The sequence below is a fragment of the Pongo abelii genome, chromosome 4, assembly GCF_028885655.2.
Source record: "Pongo abelii isolate AG06213 chromosome 4, NHGRI_mPonAbe1-v2.0_pri, whole genome shotgun sequence".
NCBI classification, from domain to species: Eukaryota; Metazoa; Chordata; class Mammalia; order Primates; family Hominidae; genus Pongo; species Pongo abelii.
In genome coordinates this window covers 38,193,251-38,214,543 of record NC_071989.2, presented here as the reverse complement: position 1 = coordinate 38,214,543, position 21,293 = coordinate 38,193,251, and the positions used below count along the sequence as shown (strand labels likewise).

Genomic DNA, 21,293 nt, shown 5'->3' with positions numbered 1-21,293 from the left:
TATTTTACAAACTTTTAAGTTTTTTTAACTTCTTTTGTGTTAACATGTAGCTTAAAACACAAACATTGTGCCAGGCACGGTGGCTCATGCCTGTAATCCCAGCATTCTGGGAGGTCAAGGTGGGCAGATCACCTGAGTGCGGGAGTTTGAGACCAGCCTGACCAACATGGAGAAATCCCGTCTCCACTAAAAATACAAAATTAGCTAAGCATGGTGGCGCATGCCTGTAATCCCAGCTACTCGGGAGGCTGAGGCAGGAGAATCACTTGAACCTGGGAGGCAGAGGTTGCAGTGAGCTGAGATCATGCCATTGCACTCCAGCCTGGGTGATAAGAGTGAAATTGCATCTCAAAACAATAAAAAAGACCACAAACATTGTATAGCTATACCAAAATATTTTCTTTCTTTATATTCTTATTTTATACGTTTTATTTATTTTAAAATTTTTGTATTGCTTTTACTTTTTAAGTTTTTTGTTAAAAACTAAGACACAAGCACACATTAGCCTAGGCCTACACAGGGTCAGGATTATCAATACAAGAGTCTTCAATCTCCACATCTTGTCCCACTGGAAAGTCTTCAAAGACAATTAACATGCATGGAACTGTCATCTCCTATGATAACAATGCCTTCTTCTGGAACACCTTCTGAAGGACCAGGTGTTTTACAGTTAACTTTTTTTTTATAAGTAGAAGGAGTACACTCTAAAACAATGATAATGAGTATAATACAATAAACCAGTAACATAGTTTATTATCAAGTATTATGTATTCTACATAATTTCATGTGCTAGACTTTTATGCAACTGGTAGTGAAGTAAGTTTGTTTATACCAGCATCAATACAAACCTGTGAGTAATGCATTGCACTATGACATTATGAATGATGTCACCAGGCCATCAGAATTTTTCAGCTCCATTATATTCTATGAGACCACCGTCGTATATGTGGTTCATCATTGACTGAAATGTCATTACGCGGCTCACGACTGTATTTTCTATATTATGTGTTTGTTTTAGGTAGAAGGATAAATCTAGTCTCTTTTTATACCATCTTGACAGGAGTTAAGCTAAACTTTTTTAATGTGAGAAGCTTTTTTTCCAAATAACTCCACTATTTATCACAGATAAAAAGCAAAGCTTCTGTGATTGAGAGTAAGGGAAGGGACTACTAGCTTGAGGAGACCTGCCTATGTAGCTGTTTCTTGGATGCACTCAGTAGTTCCTAAGGGTTCTCCCCTTATCCTTAGAGATTCACAGGGCCCAATTTGAAAACCACTATACCTAGTCAAATCCCTCCTTTTTGATATTTGATGAAACTGAGAACCAGAGTGGTTATGTAACTTGCCCAAGGTCACAGAGCTAAAACCTAGATTGTAAGATGAAAGGGAGTAATGACTGCATACAAGTAAAGACCTCAAGAATGGCAGCAATTATTACTAGGTCTGTCCTTGTATTTCAAATTTCCAAAAGTCTGTGTTGGTAACAGGAAAAGAGGGAAAGACTGTGTTTTATAGAAAGGATCTGGCAATAAAGGCCTCAGTTACACCTTCCCTTATAAGCCAAGGTCATTTCCTGAGGCCCCATCTCCCGAGGAAGGTCCTCATGTTCCCAGCTCAGCTCCCGGGCCAAACTTATATAAGTGCCTCAGGGCTGAAGACTAGAACCCAGGTCCCTGAATCACAGGCAAGTGTCTAATCCACCGCACCCCATCACCTCCCTTCACTGGCAAAATTCAAAAATCCAGTGAAACATTATTCTTTGCTAACCATCAAATATTTTTAAAAGATTCACCCGGAACCGTGTGTTTGCAATTTTGGCAAAATTTCCTGGAAGCACAGAAAGAGGTCTCAATCTCTCACTAAAACAGCACAGATTCCACATTGCCTGGAACTTCATGTAGTGGAGTGTGGTGTGGTAGTGTTTAGGAAGCAAGCTAGAAGGAAGAGATTGATCATATAGGAGTCTAGGCTCCCACTGAAAACCACAAAACAGGAAGGACATGGGTGCCAAGAGCGTCTAACTCAGATGCTGACATACTGGATGAGTCTGGATTTGCCACTCAAAGAATCTCAAACTCCTTGATTTAAGCAGTATTCATAGAACTTGTTCCTGCTTGCTTTCTAGAGAATCTGAGAGCTATAACCATATTTAAAAACAATTTGTAAATTACTAAGAGCTCCTTGGAGATAGGATGATATATAAATATATGGTATTACTGTTATGTTAACCACACTTAAGTATGGTTAACCATACTTAAATATTTACAATATTACTTTAAAAGAGATTATCTGCAAAATTCTTAGTGTCTTCTCCAATCAATTTTCCAAACTATAGAGAAGTTAATTACTCTGTGGTCTTGGTATATTTCAATCTGCTACAGTCCAAAACTTGGAATACATTTAGAACTCTTTTCATATCAGTGAGAACTGAAAGAATTTCAACATAACATCGCTATTCTTACACCATCACATCACAGCATGTCCTCAGAGGCAACACCAATAAGCAGAATTAAGTATCTTTCCTGAGGATTCAGTCTTGTCATTTTGCCTAATTCTGGAAGAAAAAATTACCAATTAGTTTGATTCATGTTTTTGATCCAATTGTTTTATATCTATACACACACACACACACACACACACACACACACACGCACCTATTTGCAAGTTCAGCCCTCAAAAGATGGTTCATTTTGTCTAAAGCTACCCTTTCAGATTAGGACAGCAAGATGTCATCACATGGGTGGTAGCTTCGTGATTTGAACTGCAAGGCTGCTGTGCATGGCTGTAGAGGTAGAAATGAGTCCTTGAAAATTGTGCTGTGTACCCCCTGCTCTACAATACATGGTTGCCTTTATTCTACTACAATACTAGAAGAAAAAATGAATCAGGAAAGGGAATATAGAAATTGAGCACATATGGGAATACAAAGAAGCCAGACAACAGAATGGCTTCAAAATATATGTCTATACAGAAACATATCTGTTATGTATTCTAAATTTGTGTATCTACATACCAAATAGATTACATTTACCCATATTAATAATACATATTTAACACATATACATTATATGGGTAAATTTATAGAAACCCTAGTACTAATCATATAACAGATAATCCATAAATATTTCAAATACTGAATGAAAATATACATACTCTCATAGCTGCACGTTGTGGCAATTAAACTAAGATGAACTGCTGCTAATTTTCATCAGGATGAACATGGACTTTTGTTAATTTTCATCCAGTCAGAAATGCCCAGCAGGTTCAGAAGACTCCAGAAGAACCCATAACCTAGTAGTCATAAGTATAGGTGTGAACAAAGTGCTTTCTAACCAGGACAAATCAACTGAATTCCCTATAACATGTACCTGAAACTATTTAATTCTGAAAAGTCTGTTCCTGAAACTCAAAGACAATTGTTTTGCTTTGTCCTTATTGTTACAGGTAAGGTCACATTCTAAGAATCGTCATTATGGAACGGAGGAATGAATTATTGGTCTAAGAATCAGAAGGAAGAACTGCTTTTCCCACCCAGCTTTGGAACTAACAAGCTGATGACATTTAGTCCTGTCCCTTCTCTGCAGACCTTAACTGCTTAATCTGTAAACTACATAGTTGGATTTAACAATCCACAAGGTCCCTTCAAGCTATGCAGAAATCTATTTATTGTATAATAAATAAAATATTATTATTTATTTAGATTTGACCCTGTCAAATCAGTAAGGTTAATAAAATTAAAAATTATGACCAAAAGAAAATATGTTAAAAATAAGTGCTAACACACTTGCCAATTAAATTTTATATTTAGTTCTGAGCAATCAGGGAAAAGTGAGAAATGTAAGTTTCACTACTTTCATTTTTGGAAAGGGAGAAGCTTTCCTTTTTCTTGACGAACGACCTACTGTGGTACTAATCCCTGCCCTAATTGAGAAGATAAACTGTGACCTCAGCTTCACAGGATCATTCCCAGGCAAGAAACCTCTTCTCATACTTCTAGGTAAAGACTAAACATTCAGATGGCGCCATTTTTCGTAGGTAGGGAAATGTCATCATAAGGTCACTGGGTACTACACAATTAAGGAAATCAGAACCCAGAGACATTAAGTAATATTTCAGAGGCCACCCAGGTAGCCATGAACGGCGGAGAGATTAAATACTCAAGAGTTCCTGACCTGGAGGTCAGCGCCTGGTTTTAGGTAACACGCCCCCGGGACAGAAGCGGCCCTCTGTGCATGTGCGCAGAGCTGAGTGTCCTTGGAATGTGACACGAACTGCAGGAAGCGCAAAAGAAGCTGAAAGGCAGCGATGCCCCGGGGTCTTCTGGGGCATGTGGGTGTTCCTTTCACTCTGCACTGTTCCTTTCACCACAGCTCGGTTTGAATTTGATGAATTAAGTGTGAAGTTTCCTTCCTCTTCAGCTTGGAGCGCTCTTCCCTGTGGGGCGCCCGCGGTCCGGAAGCATCAGCGCATCTACAAGATGGCGCTGGGTGTTGTGGGAGAGTCGCTCTGGAGACGGTGAGCTAAGAAACCACAGCAGGTTAAGGGCTGGGAAAACATCTGGCTCCAATGGAGACAGCGATGGCCTCCCACGAGCCCAGACACAACACAGGGCTGTCAGCTCCCCTCTGAAGGCATCCTATCGCCCCCAGGAGGAGCCTCCAGGGACTGAGGTCACCAAAACCGTGACTCCAGAGAACACATATTAAGAATACGTTTTGACAGCAATTTGTAGGAACAGGTCCCTCATTTCCTGGTCTGAGCAGAGTCTTGAGGCTCTTTGCTGCAGGAATGAATTCGGGGGCCCTTCCTCTGATGTCCTGAGGGGGAGTGTGAGGGAGTCTGAGAAAGGTGATGGAACACAGCTTCCAGAGAAAATCTGGGAATAGTGCACCACCCCGAAGAGCGATTTTTGTTTTAAAAACACAAAATAACTTGCCAATCAGTGCTCCCTACCCCCACCCAAGTCTTTTCCCTATTTACCAGCATGAACAAGACTTCCAATAAGCATCCAAAAATCATCACTTTACTTCTGCAATATCTGCACAGGGTTTTAGAAATGAAAGAATCCTGAGCTGGGCATGGTGGCTCACGTCTATAGTCCCAACTACTCCAAGGCAGAGGCAGGAGTATCACCTGAACCCAACAGTGCAAGACTAGCCTGGGCAACATAGCAAGACCCTCCCCCGTCTCAGAAAAAAAAAAAAAAAGAAATCTTAAGAACCATTTATGCACTTTGGGAGCCCAAGGCTGGCAGATCACTTGAGGTCAGGAGTTCAAGACCAGCCTGGCCAATATGGTGAAACACCGTCTCTACTAAAAATATAAAAATTAGCCAGGCGTGGCGGTGTGCACCTGTAATCCCAGCTACTTGGGAGGCTGAGGCAGGAGAATTGCTTGAACCTGGGAGGTGGAGGTTGCAGTGAGCAGAGACTGTGCCACTGCATTCCAGCCTGGGTGACAGAGTAAGACTCCATTTCAAAATAACAAAGAACCATTTATGGCCAGTAGAGTAGAAAAATGATTATGCCACAGCTAGTTAGTGGAAACTCTGGGAATAGGCCTTAGCTAACCCAGCTCCTAATTGGGGCTCTTTCCTTTTATTCATCTTTTTTCAACAAACATTTATTGCGTGCCTACAAAGGCAAGAGAAAACATGGCCAACCATGCACTGGCTCTGAAAACTTTTGGCTCAGAAGTGACACATATCCTTTCTGCTCACATTTTATTAGACAACCAAGCAAGTCATTGTCCATACCCAATTTCAACAGGCAGGGATAGATTATCTTCCCATGGAAAAAGCGAAGTATTTGTGAACAGTAAGACAGTCCTCCACAAAAGCCCAGGGTCCAGGACAAGGGTTGGTTTTATCTAGATTAGCTAAGAAGTTAGGAGCTCAGCAGATGAATCAGCCAATAAAAGGAGGCAACCACAGTTCCTCATTCCTCAACCAAAACTAGAGACATCCAAGAGACAGGGACACTGATGAGGAGCATAGGCTAAAAGCACTATTTGGAAGTTCTTTGGGGGAGAGAAGTGTTTTTTCCATCCATCCCTGGGAAGTCAAGGACATGTATTCATGAGCTCCTTTTAACAAATGACCTAAAATTTTCCATATACACACAAATATTTGACCAGATGGGTCTCAGGTCCTGAAGATGAAACACATCACCAAGATGGCGTCTGCTCTTGGCTCCTTCCAGTATTCCAGACCCTGAAACCCGATGATCTTTTTTAAATAAAAATCTGGTTGTGTTTTCCACCCTTCTTCCACCTTCTCATGTACAACTTTCCATTGCTTAAAACGTATCAATGGCTTTCTGTTGTTTTTACTCTGAAGCTTAAAATCCTAACTAATGGCTCCAGCTTCTCTCTGTTCCATGTGCACAGTCCTTCTTTTAGCTCTTTAGGATCTCCATGCTTCTTCCTACCCACAGAGCCATTCAGCATGCTATTCCTCCTGTGTAGAATGCTTTTCCCTATCCCCTTCATCCAGGTAATTCCTTATCTCTTTAGATCTTGGCTTATTGCTATTGCCTTAAGAAAGTTTTCCCTGACCTCACCAAGTCAATCCCTCTTGATTATTCATACAACAAGTATTTATTGAATACCTACTAAGTTCCAGGCATTGACCTACTTGCTAGGGATGTAAAGGCAATGAGACAATTGACATGCCAGGGAGGGACAAAAAATTAACAATAAAAATACCTCTGTCAGGTATGACAGGTGCTATGAACAAGAAATGAACAGAGTAAAGGGTGAAAGGGCCAAGCACTATTTTAGATAAAGTGGTCAAAGTTAAGTGGTCTCTGAAGCTCCTCTGAAGAGAGGACCACTTAACTACACCCTAAATGCAGAGAAAAACCAAGCTCTGCTACCTGGAAGAAAAATGTTCCCAGTAGAGGGAATGACAATTGCCAATGCCCTGAAGACAGGGTGTTGGAAGAATAGCCAATGTAGTATGACTTATTTCAGTACTTTGTAGCTTATCATAGCACTATCACTATATGATTTAAAAATTCATTTGTGTTACTTGATTAATGTTCATTGCTCCTCTAGACTGTTACTTCAAAAGGCATAAAGGCAGGAGCTGTATCCATTTTTTGCTCATCATTGGACATTGAATCTCCTATGTTGTGCCTGGCATCTAGCACACAGTAGGTCCTTGATAAACATTTGTAGAATGGTGAAGAAATGATGGCTAAATGAATGAATGATAAAGCATATGCCCAAATGACTAGAATCTTAGGTGTTTTCTCTGCCTCACTCATATACATTCAGAACTCTCCTGTAAACGCCAAGAGCCGTTTTCCTGAAAATCTTGGCCTGAATACTTTTTTTCTGATAAAGATAACGTGCCTGGCCAATGAATTCTAGAAGGTCAATGCCCCCAAGAAACAGCCTGCTACCAGTGACAGACAGGGAGTCAGAGGATAAATATACCCCAACTTCCTTGTCCCTTAAACGGGATAACTCTAAGGTAGTGGTTTCTCAATCCTTCACAAATGATTCCCCCAGGGGACATTTGACAATGTTTAGAGAACTTTTAGATTGTCACAACAGGTGGGAGGAGGGGTAGGGAGGAGTTGCGACTTGCATCTAATGGGTACAGTTCAGGATGCTACTGACCATCTGACAGCACAAAGGACAATCCCCTAAACCAAGAATTATCCAGCCCCAGATATCAACAGTACAGAGTTTGTGAAACCCTGCTCTAAGGTATCTGTTCTACATGGTCTCCCCGAGTACCCTAGCAGAACCAAGGTCCAGTTGCCCATGGTGGTGACTGGTTTGATAACACATCATTTATTGGCTTCCTCCCTCCTCTTCCCTGTCTCACTTCCAAGGTGGTGTTTCCTGGGATCACCTACCAAAAAAATGACTTGCCCTCAATTCCTCATTTCAGATTCTGCTTCGAGGGAAATCCAAACCACAAAATATCCCTCAAATCTTATATTTCTCAGCAACTAGTCTCTCCAACTCTTGGCCTGGCTAAGTAATAAAGCCATGGGACTGGCCTAGGAGACCCCAAGGAGTAAGCAGCTAACACTGACATCTGAAACTGGCACCACGTGAGCTGCAGCTCTTAAGGAAAGGCTGTGCCGTCTGACAAAGTGTCTGGTTTGGGGAAAAGAAGCTTACTTCCCACTGGCACACTCGGAGAGTCATTCAGTTTGGAATAGAGACAAGAGAAAGAATGGTGAGGTTGGAAATTGAAAACCTGTTCAAATCCCACCTCTGTTGCTAACTGGATGCTTTTTCCTCGCCAAGTCTCTAATTTGTTGTATACTTCATTTTCCCATATTTCAAATGAGTTTGTTCAGTTGGAAGATTGCTGAGGACTCTTGGAGCCCTACCATTCTAGAATTATAAGAAGAAAACACTCACCTTCCATGTCCCCTCCACCGTAACCCAAGCATTGTCTTCTTTGTTCGGAAGCCTCTTCTTCTGGGGCCACCTGGGACCCCTCCACCCCAAGCTGACGCACCTCCCACCATAGCACTTCATGGCAGATCTTCCTTCTCCGTCTGCCTCTGTTAGCACTTACACGATCCACATGCTTGCAGCTCAGTTCAACTCTTAAAAATCATCGCATCTCTGGGCTTTCATTTCCTAGAGACAAAGGCACGAAGAAGTTGGCTCTCTTTCTCAAGATTGCAAAGTTGCAAAACCCAGCTCCAAGTCCATGACCTTCCTAACACCAAACCCCACACTTGAACAAGTGGACAAATACACCTCAGCAGGCACTGGCTATATACTGGGTATGGATTTCAAGTGCAAAGGAAAAAGAAAAAATTTAACTCTTTATCCTATTTAACAAAAATAATTAAGAAATGGAATGTTCTGATTGAAAACTACCAAGCATATGATGTATGGATGATCAATTTTTGAAGAATTGGAAATAATTAGAAATTAGAAAACAGAAGCCCACATCCTTTGAAACCCATACTGCAGGTAAGTGAATACTTTCTTCATGGTGCCTAAGGCATTTTGGAATGGCAAAGATAACAGGAATGCCTGGCATTGCTTTATCTCCATGTCATTTGCAGTTTCAGTTTATTTCCAAAGGTTTGTGTAGCAATCAAAAGAACTAGGCAATAATTTAAGTGAGGCTGAAAGCATCAGTCAAGGGTGTGGAATTTGGGAAAATAAATTACTGCTGTGCCTCTTCCTGATAAGAAAATAAGGATGATTGTTTGCCTTTTATTTACTTTTGACAAAACAGAGTTATTTAATAAGTGAAAATACATCAAAGGTAAAAATAGTTTTATAAAGAAGTTCTGAATATTTTATTATTAAAGTAACATAAACTCATTTAGAAATTAAACAGTAAGTAAAACAAATAGCATGAAAATAAAATTATAATTGCCTTTAATTTCACACTTAGAGACCACCATTATTTGTTTCATGTATTTCTATCTAATATTTTCAAACTTTTTTTTTTTTTTTTGAGACAGAGTCTGGCTCTGTTTCCAGGCTGGAGTTCAGTGGCATGATCTCGGCTCACTACAACCTCCACCTCCCAGGTTCAAGCAATTCTCCTGCCTCAGCCTCCTAAGTAGTTGGGACTATAGGCACATGCCGTCACGCCCAGCTAATTTCTGTGTTTTCAGTAGAGATGGGGTTTCACCATGTTGGCCAGGATGGTCTCCATCTCTTGACTTTGTGATCCGCCCATCTCGACCTCCCAAAGTGCTGGGATTACAAGCATGAGCCACCATGCCCGGCCCAGACATTTTTAACAAAAATAAAATTCATATTGTCTAATATGTGTACAATTATTATATCTTTCCATTTCACTTCTCACTGTGTCATGAACATTTAAGCATGGGTTCTGATTTTTTAACAATTGTATAATATTCCATTTATCTATCACTCAATGAAAAACAGATTTAACCAAGCCCTCATTGCTGGGTACTTAGGTTGAATCCAATTTCTATCTCCCACAGAAATCTCTGAATCTCCACCAGACTTCAAGAAACAAAATCACTGGGTCGAAGGATATAAATATTATTTAAGGTTTAGAGAAGGTTTTAAAGCAATAAAGGCAAGGAAATATTTAGTACTTTTTTCATTTATTCCTAACTTGCCTAACAAAGATTAATGACCCCGGCCTTATCCACAGATTTGACTATAATTTTTCATTTTCACCTTGAGACCTTATTTTGGAATTGTTATCTCTTTGGACCCTGGCTCTTTGGGCGGAGTCTAGCATCAAAATTTTTAGAGAAGGATGTTTTCTGGGGTACTGGAAATATTCTACTTCTTTATCTGGATGGGGGTTACATAGATATATTCAGTTTGTGAAGATTCATTGAACTGTACATTTATGATTATGCACTTTTCTGTATGTTTGTTTCACTTAATAAAAATTATGCTTACAAAAATAGTGCTTCATTAAATCATGAAATGTAAATTTCCTCAAGTGAGCCCTAAACAGCCATGAAATCTTTGTGGTCTTGGAGATCAAACAATATGAGTATTTGAAACCACTAGATGTTTTTTAGATACAAATAATTATTATCATCATCACCTGAATGAAGTCATTCTTGCTAAACATATGAATAAGGTAACACTCTCAGAAGGCATTTTTATTTTACAATCCAATTAATTCTGAAATTGGTGAGTTGACAGGTGTGGAGAGGGAGACTTTGGATAGGCAATTTTTTCCCATGCATACTCCCTCTGATTCCCTCACCTAGGGAGTAAGGTACATGTAGCATGGGTAGTCAGGCCACTCAGACTCTACTTTTAGAATCTAGAATTCCCAATTACAGATTACCCAGGACACACAGTTCAGCAAGTTCATCAATATCCAGGCTCAGTTTCTCATCTAAAAAATGTTGCTTGGTTCTCTCTGGGCAAGGCCAGCACATACAGCTGGGAGGGCTGTTCGCTGGACAAGGACACCTGGCTAAGATATCTTAGGGGGATGATGTCCAGGGCTCGCCAAGTCATATGTCCTGGCTGGGGATTAATCCACTCAGAAGAAGGGGGGCCTTTTAAAAATAGAGACAAAGATGCCAAATGAGCTCCCATGCTCCATCTCTCCCACTTTTAGGCCAAGCCCTGTGGATTAACTAGGCTGATCCACCATGACAGTGGGCAATTATTCAGGCAAGAAGTCATCATCAGGCAGGGTATGCTCCCACAGCTGCACAACATGGGTTTGACTTTAGTTCTGAAACAGGTCCTGTCAGCCCTGTGCTCTGGATGAAATCCCCAGAAACTCCTGGGCTCCTGACACCTGTGATGGCTCATTCATGTGTGAACTTGGCTGAGCTATGTTGCCCAATTATTTGGTTAACCGCTAATCTAAATGTTGCTGTGAAGGTATTTGGTAGACGTAATTAACATTTACAATCAATAGACTTTAAGTAAAATAGATTACCCTCCATTATTATTGGACCTCATCTAATAAGTTGAAGGACTTAAGAGCAAAGACTCAAGTTTCTCAAAGAAGAAATTCTGACTCAAAACTGCAACATGGAAACCCTGCCTGAGATTCCAGCCTGCTGGCCTGTCCTACAGGTTTCAAACTTGCCGGCCACCGCGATATCATGAGCCAATTCCTTAATAAATATCTTCTGTCTCTCTCTCTGTCTTTTTTTTTTTTTTTTTGAGACGGAGGAGTCTCGCTCTTGTTGCCCAGGCTGGAGTGCAGTGGCGTGATCTCGGTTCACTGCAACCTCTACCTCCCAGATTCAAGTGATTCTCCTGCCTCAGCCTCCTGAGTAGCTGGAATTACAGGCACCTGCCACCATGCCCAGCTAATTTTTGTACTTTTAGTAGAGACAGGTTTTCGCCATGTTGGCCAGCCTGGTCTCGAACTCTTGACCTCAGGTGATCCGCTTGCCTCGGCCTCCCAAAGTGATGGGATTATAGGCATAAGCCACCATGTCCAGCCTCTCTCCTCTCTCTGTGTGTGCGTGTAGGTGTACATGGAGAGATACATGCATATCCCATTATGTATACATATTATACCCTATAGATGTATATATACATAGATATCTTCTGGATTCTATTCTCTGGAGAACTCTGACAAATGCAGCATCTAAGAACTGCAGCCCCTACAGTGGAACAGAACTTGATGAGAAGCTTCTTGATTCTCATGAGGTGTTGCACTGGAAGAAGCTTCCAGGAACACAGTGGTTCAAGCCAATGCCAAAAAGCAGAAACCTACAAATGCAGAAATCCCATTTAGCCCTCATTTTAGAAGTCTTTGTAAAGCTTCTACTTACAAATACATGCTCATAGCAGACAATTTTAAGAAAATAACTAAACAGGATAAGATTTCAGGTGTCAGGATCTGAAAGTGACTTCAAGACAACTTTTCATCATTTAGGATGGGCTTTTCCATGCATGATTTCACTTGATCTGGCAGTATCTCTCATGGAATCCAATTCTCATTAAATTCTGGACACGTGAAATAAATGGAATAAAACATGGGGAGAAACAGGTTGTGTTCTGCCACTGAAGCCCATATGACTGCAGAGGAGTTTCTCTAGGTCCCTTGGGCATTGTGCTTTTTAAATAAACTATGTTATTCAGCTGATATTAAAAGCAAAGTGAATGTCTACAAGTAGTTCAAACAAGGACATCTCCCCTGGATTTTCATGAGCAGGCCCCAAGTCTGAAATGGCATATAATGTCTACTAAAAAAAAAAAATCTACTTAGAAATTGCAATCAATCATTTTCTTTCCTCCCCTCCCTATTTTCCTTTATCTCTCTTGTAGATTAATCTGAAGAACTTGGCCCAATAGCCTCTTTTCCTGTGTGCACACACCCATTAGACACCTACAAGCAGATCACCATCACCCTGGGAATGATCATGGACTGAGTGCCATTTTCCCCTTCACCAGCTTTGCACTTTCTCATTTGGAAGCCTCTGGCTGTCAGTCTGTCTACATCTTGCTCATATTTTTTTTGTTTGTTTGTTTTGTTTTGTTTTTTGGCACTATTTCCTTTCAGGTCTACCTTTCTTCTATCAGAATTCCTCTGACAAGGACATAGTTACCTTCTAGCTTTTTCCACCTTCAGCAGGTAGTGTTCACTGGAAGGGAAAATTCTTTTTTTTTATTATTATACTTTAAGTTCTAGGGTACATGTGCACAATGTGCAGGTTAGTTACATATGTATACATGTGCCATGTTGGTGTGCTGCACCCAGTAACTCGTCATTTAACATTAGGTATATCTCCTAATGCTATTCCTCCCCACTCCCCCCACACCACAACAGGCCCCGGTGTGTGAGGTTCCCCTTCCTGTGTCCATGTGTTCTCATTGTTCAATTCCCACCTATGAGCGAGAACATGCGGTGTTTGGTTTTTTGTCCTTGTGATAGTTTGCTGAGAATGATGGTTTCCAGCTTCATCCATGTCCCTACAAAGGACATGAACTCATCATTTTTTATGGCTGCATAGTATTCCATGGTGTATATGTGCCACATTTTCTTAATCCAGTCTATCATTGTTGGACATTTGGGTTGGTTCCAAGTCTTTGCTATTGTGAATAGTGCTGCAATAAACATACGTGTGCATGTGTCTTTATAGCAGCATGATTTATAATCTTTTGGGTACATACCCAGTAATGGGATGGCTGGGTCAAATGGTATTTCTAGTTCTAGATCCCTGAGGAATCGCCACACTGACTTCCACAATGGTTGAGCTAGTTTACAGTCCCACCAACAGTGTAAAAGTATTCCTATTTCTCCACATCCTCTCCAGCATCTGTTGTTTCCTGACTTTTTAATGATTGCCATTCTAACTGGTGTGAGATGGTATCTCATTGTGGTTTTGATTTGCATTTCTCTGATGGCCAGTGATGATGAGCATTTTTTCATGTGTCTTTTGGCTGCATAAATGTCTTCTTTTGAGAAGTGTCTGTTCATAACTGGAAGGGAAAATTCTTAAGAAGTCTTGGTAGAGTAGCCCCCAGTCATCCACTATATGTGCCAAGGATGATGAAAATAAGGGGGGGGCGGGGAAGAGAAAGAAGAGGTGGAGAAAGTTGAGATGAAGCAAAGATACTTGCAAATTTCTTGCAGATAGGATTTGAGTCTTGCTCATCTTCAAATCCTTACCTCTTAACACCTATGTGCCTAGCACGTAGCAAGTGCTTACTCAATGCCTGGAGAATTAAATAATAGAAAAAAGAATGAACAGACATGGAAAAGATCAAAGTCTGTAGGGAGGAAGGCAGAGAGGGAAAGAAAAGAAAGGAAAGGAAGGAAGGGAGGGAGGGAGGGAAAGAAGGAAGAAGATAGGTGACGATTTCTGGCAATATAAGAAAACTAAATAAGGCTGGGCACGGTGGCTCACGCCTGTAATCCCAACACTTTGGGAGGCCAACGTGGGTGGATCACTTGAGCCCAGGGGTTCAAGACCAGCCTGGGCATTATGGTGAAACCCTGTCTCTACAAATATTAGGTGGGTGTGGTGGCACACGTGTGTAGTCCCAGCTACTCAGGAGGCTGAGGTGGGAAGATAGCTTGAGCCGGGAAGGCAAAGGTTGCAGTGAGCCAAGATTGTGCCACTGTACTCCAGCCTGGGCAACAGAGCCAGAACCTGTCTCAAAAATAATAATAAAATAAAAATAAAATAAAGAAAACTAAATAAAGCACTGTTTCTTGAATGATTGGTGGTTTGAATCTCAATTTTGGAACTCACTGGCTGGGTCACCTTGGGCAAGTTTGTTAAGCTTTCTAAGCCCCAGTTTCCTGATTAGCATAATGAGGATTATTATAGCACCTACCTCATTGGGTTGTCATGAGGATTAAATGTGGTAATACATGTAAATAATACCCCATAAATGTGAATTATTTTACTTTCTTTATCATCATCATATCATCATGGCAGAGTGAGGACACCATCTCGTAATGTTACTACCACCTATTGATCTTTAAACTGGGTCTCTTGTTTTAGAAATATCTCGATTTAGTAACCAGTGAAATATTAAGAAGACTATTTTGAGGATGTTTGTTGGCCGTTACTCAGGAGGTGATTTAACATGTTAATTTTGTGTCCTGACAGTGCTTAAGGACATGGTGGAGTACATTCAGAACTGTTAAATTTTTATATTTTCATCAATGAATTTAACATTTCTTCTGAACATTCAAAGCATCAGCTAAGAATGTGAAGGAAGTGCATCTTTCATCACTGTATTAATCACACTATAGTGAATTTTCACTCCCTGGGTTAACAGTGGAATGTTCCCTTACATCCCGCAATATTTCCAACAGCCCAAACCCACACAAGTTTGGCAGGAACCCAGGGCCCACGGGTGCTCACTCACCTGACAAGCAATCACACTTCATTTGCAACAAGGAGGAATTCCCTTTCTGATGACAGATGCACTTTAGGGACACACCTGCTGGGCTGGGTACTGTCTCATGACCACTCAGGGGAACTGACCCAACAAGCTTTCCAAACAGGCAGGTAAACATCAATCCCAGCCTATCCATCCACAGCCTCAAGAAAATGAATGCAGAGAACTCAGGGAGTTTTCCAGGGATGACAAGTGATAGGAAAGATTAGAAGGTGTAAGGGTCTATATCTTAATCCCATGTTCATTCACTGTTTTCCCTCCCACTCACCCAACAGTAAATTAAATACTTGCTTAAAAAAAATACGGGCTGAATCACCATCTAGTCATACATTTGTTTTACAAAATTACTACCCTCAGGCTATAATTTTTCATGGGTCTCTGCCTCTCCTCTTGCTTCTCCTATCCCATGGAGCTAATCTAAACATATAACCTTTCACCCAGACCAGATTCGTCCATATGATTATTATTTTCTTTAAAGTAAAAGAAATGACCACCTGTGTCATGGTACACAAGGTTTACAGATTACAGAAAACACACTGCTATTAGTGTCTGATTTTAAAAAAACCTTCTTCCTAAATCTGTGGTTCTCATTATCCAAGAGTCTCTTTCTTTAAAACTCCAGGAATGAAGCTGTGAACGACAGCAGCTCATCTCAGTTGCACTTAATAATTAAAATGACAGCATTTATATTTGACAAGTTAAATTCCTAAGCAAGGAATTCTAGTTTCATTTACAAGAGGCTTCTTTTTTTTTAAGCTACCCAATAAAGAGCACCATAGCAAGAGAGAATTGCCCCTGGACGTAGACGGACAAGAAAAGAGCTTAAAGAGAAAGTCAGGTCCTCCAGAGGATATGCTGCTCACCTGAGGCCAAAACTTGGTCATTTAACCAGGAACTCGCCAGCTGGGAGTTCCCCTGAAATGCCCCTTTCACCCAAGCTGGACAAGCTTGGATTCAGAGTCATGGCACTACAGGCCGAGTCCCCAGACCTGTGAGTGCTGGGTGAACCTGAGCAGCTCATTCAAACTTGCTGTGGCCTTGTTCTCTCTATGAAACAGACAGGCTGCCCACCTCATGGCACTGTTATGGGAACCAAATGATTTCATGTGTGAGAATATCTAGTAAACTGACAAATAAGATAATTTTCAAGTAGAGCAATCAGAGAAGGCATCAGGGCCAGGAGAGGCTTCAAACCAAAGGGGCAGGGTCTCACTAGGTAAAGAGCAAGAGAACAATATGGCAGGTAGAGACCATCACAAGAGCAAAGCCAATCAGGTGCAAGGAGTGAATGAGACTGATGGGGGAAAACTGAAGGGCAGTGTGCTACAGTCGTGAGAAATCAGCCTTTGGTCCTTCAGTTTGGATATCCACAAGAATCTTGGGATTAATATTTTACAAAGCAGTATTTTCCATAATAGTTTGATAAAATCTTAAACTATACAAAATGCCAGTTTTCCATAAGACATGCACATTCTTGCCCACTTTTACTGACAAACAATTCTCCTAATAACTATGCACCCTCTAGATGGTCCCTCATATCACTAAGCCAGAGGTCCTTAACGTGTGGTCCCTAGACCTGTAGCATCAGTATCACCTGGTGTGACAGGCACAGTAATGACCCTTGCCAAAAGATATCCTCATCCTAATCCCTGGAATTTGTGAATATATGGTTACATGACAAGGAAGAATTAAGTTTGCAGATGAAATTCAGGCTATTAGTCATTTTGCTTTAAAATAAAGATATTTTTCTGTATTACCCAGGTGAGCCCAGTGTAAAGACAAGGATTCTTAAATGAGGAAGAGGGAGGCAGACAATCTGAACCAGAGAGACGGCATCTGAAAAAGACTCTGTCAGCCTTTGCTGGCTTTGAAGATGAAAAGGAGCCATGAGCCAAGGAATTCAGGCAGCCTCTAGAAGCCAGCAAATGCGAGGAAGTGGATTCTCCCCTACAGCCTCCCGAAAGGAATTCTGTTCAGCCAACACCTTGATTTTAGCCCAGTGAGACCCATTTTGGACTTCTGCCCTCCTCCGGAACTGTAAAATTATAAATTTGTGTTGTTTTAAACCACAGAGTTTGTGGTAATTTGTTTCAGCAGTAATTGAAAACTAATACACCTGGAAATCTGCTAAAAAGGTAAATTCTCTGGCTGCACCCCAGACCCACTGAATCAGAAAATCTGAGGGTGGAGCCCAGCACTCTGTCTTGAAACAAGCCCGCGAGGTGATTCTTATTCCTGCAAAAGTTTGAGAACCACTCACTAGACTAAGCAATCACAGTTATTCCCCTGAAGCAAACACATTCAGACACAGATGGCCAAGAAAACTCAACACTGACAGTTAATGATTTGATTAACCATGATAAAATCTACCAGGCCCATGTCCTGCCTTGACAAGCACACAGTAGGAAACCAACCAAGTCACTGGTGATTCAGACTTCTCTGGGCTTAGGGTCCTCACTGAGAACATCAGTGGTGAGTATGCCCTAGTCCCAAAACCTATTCTGGGAGCTCCTTTTTGAACTCCTATCTGATTCCAGTTAGACTTTTGGCAATGGGAGTCATTTGCCTCTTTCTCACTAAACTTGAGTAGCAGGAGAAATGAGAGTAGGTGAGGGTCCAAGTAAATCAGAGATTTCTGATGGCCCATTCCAGAAAGAAGAGGCAGAGTTGACTTTATAGACTCAGACATGGAGGGGTAAGAGTTCTCATAGACCGTAAACTGGTTCCCCTATCTTGCATGTGGGTCCTGCTCGCCCCCACCACTGCTTCATTGCCACCAAGTGGTGAGTCAGCCTCAGCTTGAGTCTCTCCAAGAATGAGGACCTCACTACCTCCAGTGGTAAACTGTTCCATTTTGAGAGGGTCCAATTATTAGACCTGAGGTCCCTTCGTTGGGCAGCTGGTTTTCTTTGGTGCTCGTGCTTGATTTTCTTCTGGCCTCTGCTGACTTCTCTGAAGTCTCAGGTGCACACTCACATGCAAGACTGAAAGACGACGAGGTTGCAGTCTCTACTACCACTACATGCACTCACTTGTTTTCTCAGCACTATTAGCCTCCACTGACCTCAAAGGGAAGCATGTGTATAAGCTGGGCAGGAGGTAGGCATGGGCCCTGTTAAAGGCAAAGTGCTTTAAAAGCCTTTGATGAAAGGCATTAAGGCTTGAAAGGGTTTTTTCTGAAATACTACACCTCCCTTTTAAGAACTCTTAAGATCTGGAGGGTGATCCTCTCTCACCCCAGAAGAATTCAAGCATGAATGTTCTTAGAGTGTCCAATTAGGAATCCAATTCCATCTCCCCAGATGCTCATTTCCACCAAAATTACCTAGTTGAATCTGCATTTTTGTTTTTTTCAAGGAACAGACCAAGCTATGCTAAACAATTTCTCAGAGTTAAATAACCATTGGTGGTATTGACAAGTAAGATATAAAGCCCAATAGCTCCACTTAATACACATAGCTATAAGTAGAAAGAAAGCTCCAAGGCACTCTTTTAGTACTTAATAATTTAGTAATCCAATTGTTTTGTGCATCTACTATGTGCCAGGCACTAGGCTAAATACCAGAGAGCATGATGAAGAACTAGAAAGACATAGTAGCTACCCTCCTGGGGCCTACAGATTTCTTTTAAACATCAACTTGCCTGTATTTGTAGGGTCTTGTGGCTTCAAACATTTATAAAATAATTTAGGGAAATTTGTTTGTTGGATTGGAATGCACCTGGATCCCTGATTCAGATGGCTAAGTGATGTTATGTGTTTTTAGAGAATGAAGCTGGAAATCCAAGAAAAAATATTCCCTGGATTTTCAGACATTGCATGTTAAACATATAAAATAATCTTATTCTTATTCATTGATATATTGGTTTTTTTAATGGAAAAAACTGAACTGGTGTGCAAGAAGGGATTCTTTAATAGAATGCATGGGGAGGGGGGGTTATTCTTTCTTACTCTATGTCTTGATGTTTATTTCATCCAGAGTTCAAACTTGGTGGCCAGTGTCACTTGGCTAGCAGCAGTGATTTGTGAGCCCACAGTATTCCCTGTAACCTCCACCAACCATGAGAAACTGGCTCCCTCATTCCACTTATTAGCAAAAAAGCATGAACCACCCACTGCTGTCATAACATGAGCCCTCATCAACACCTGAATAGTTTAGATTTTACCAAAAATTCAAGACCTTTGTATATCTTCAACAAGAAAATGAAGAAAAGTTATGACTTGCATCATGTTATACCCTAAAGTGGAAGCTAGGCTAAGAGAAATAATGGCTGAATCCCTCAATAAAACTGTCATGTAATGAAGACACTCAATAGCCCTGTGGGGAAGCCCACATGGAGAGAGGCCCACTTGGAGAGGAATGAACTTACCAGCCCTTGCCAGCCCCACCTTGCCAGCCATGTGAGTAAGCCACTTTGGCAGCGGATCCTACAGCTTCAGTCAAGCCTTCAGATGAGACCTCAGATATTCTGGAGCAAAGACAAGCAACCCAAATGTCCCTTCTCTGAATTCCTGACCCACAGACACTATAAGATAATAAGTGATCATTGTTGTTTTAAGCAACTAAGGTTTAAAGTAATTTGTTAACATCATAATTACCACATACATATTACCACATACATCTATGTGAAAATAACTCTTTTTTAAGAAAAGAATGATGAGATTCCAGATAGTGGTTACCTCCATCGAGGAGGCAAAAGGATAAGATGACACAAGTAATTATTAAGTAATTGGTAAAGATCTATTCTTGGTATGTTCACTAAGATAGATAGACAGACAGACAGACTGACCAACCTTGCATGTTCCACTGATGATAGTGTGTCTAGAGGCAAGGGTTGTATTTAATGTAATTGGGTTGTGTTAATCCAATTCTAAGCACATGACATCAAATAAATAGGGAGTTAGTTATTACCTGGTAAAATTTGAACATGTCCCCACTCTTTACCCAGCATGTCTACTCCTGAGTGTAAACCTTAGAGAAGTTCTTGCACCAGAAGACAGGTACACTATTAACAGAAGTATTTTGTCGGAGTAAAAAACTGGAAATATATCAAATATCCAGCAATTATAAAATGAATAAATGCATTATGGTTATTCAAACAGTAGAACATTATACAGCAATGCATGCTAATGATTAACATTATGGATAAATCTCCACTGAACGTCACAGGTAAATATCTAGAGGTATGCAGCCCAACAGAACTTTCTACAATGATAGAAATGTTCTAGAGTATGAAGTTGACTAAAAGAAGCAAGATAAGAAATAATTCCATTTCTGTGAAGTTAAATACAGACAAAACTGAACAACAGATTGATTAGAGATGCAGACATGGTGTTAAAACTATTGTGAAAAGCAAATACATATATGAAAAATTCATACTAGTGGCTAGAGGAGGCAAGAGGATTTAATAGGACCAGGGCACACACAGGGATGTTCAATATTATTAGAAATATTGTCATTCTTCAGCAGGGTGGGGGTAGATACATGGATGTTCATACTTTTATTCTTAAACTGTACACCGATGTTGTCCACACTCTTTAATATGCACAAAAAAGTATAAAACATTATGAGTACAAACCAACAAAAATAAAACATCACCATTAAATGAAAGAATTTCTTGTCCTCTCAATGTCCCCAGAATCAGGTCTACAGGAAAACTCCCTATCCTAGGTTTCATCTTTCCCTCCTCTGCATACAAAAACACATATTGACTAAATATTCTGTAGCTTTACAATAGCAACACCATCCTAAACCTTCACACCAGCAGTTCTCCAACTCAGACTAGTGGACTGTTTGTCAATTCACTAATACCACATGGTGCTGTGAACACGGTGTTGAATTGAGCAGCAGCATCCATGATTCTGGGGGCTGCTGAATCACTCCCTAGGCAAATCATTTCATCCTCTTTTCTCAGCTACTTCAGAAGAACCACTGGGGTTAACCACAGCTGCTCCATTTTTTAATGACTTT

General features: G+C 40.8%; 1 long non-coding RNA gene across 4 annotated transcripts in view; it reads right to left on the bottom strand.

Annotated features, from left to right (window-relative positions):
* Window positions 1-3,753: 3,753 nt before the first annotated feature.
* LOC134761386 (uncharacterized) overlaps window positions 3,754-21,293 on the bottom strand; it is a 67,092-nt gene continuing 49,552 nt past the window's right edge. For 3 of the 4 annotated variants that reach the window (XR_010139943.1, XR_010139942.1, XR_010139940.1), the window contains 2 exons: window positions 8,386-8,610; window positions 3,754-4,520 (listed from right to left, as the gene is read on the bottom strand). This is a non-coding gene — a long non-coding RNA (uncharacterized LOC134761386). Of the gene's footprint in view, window positions 4,521-4,542; window positions 6,212-8,385; window positions 8,611-21,293 lie in introns of those variants that run through there. The other variant, XR_010139941.1, reaches the window with a different exon arrangement.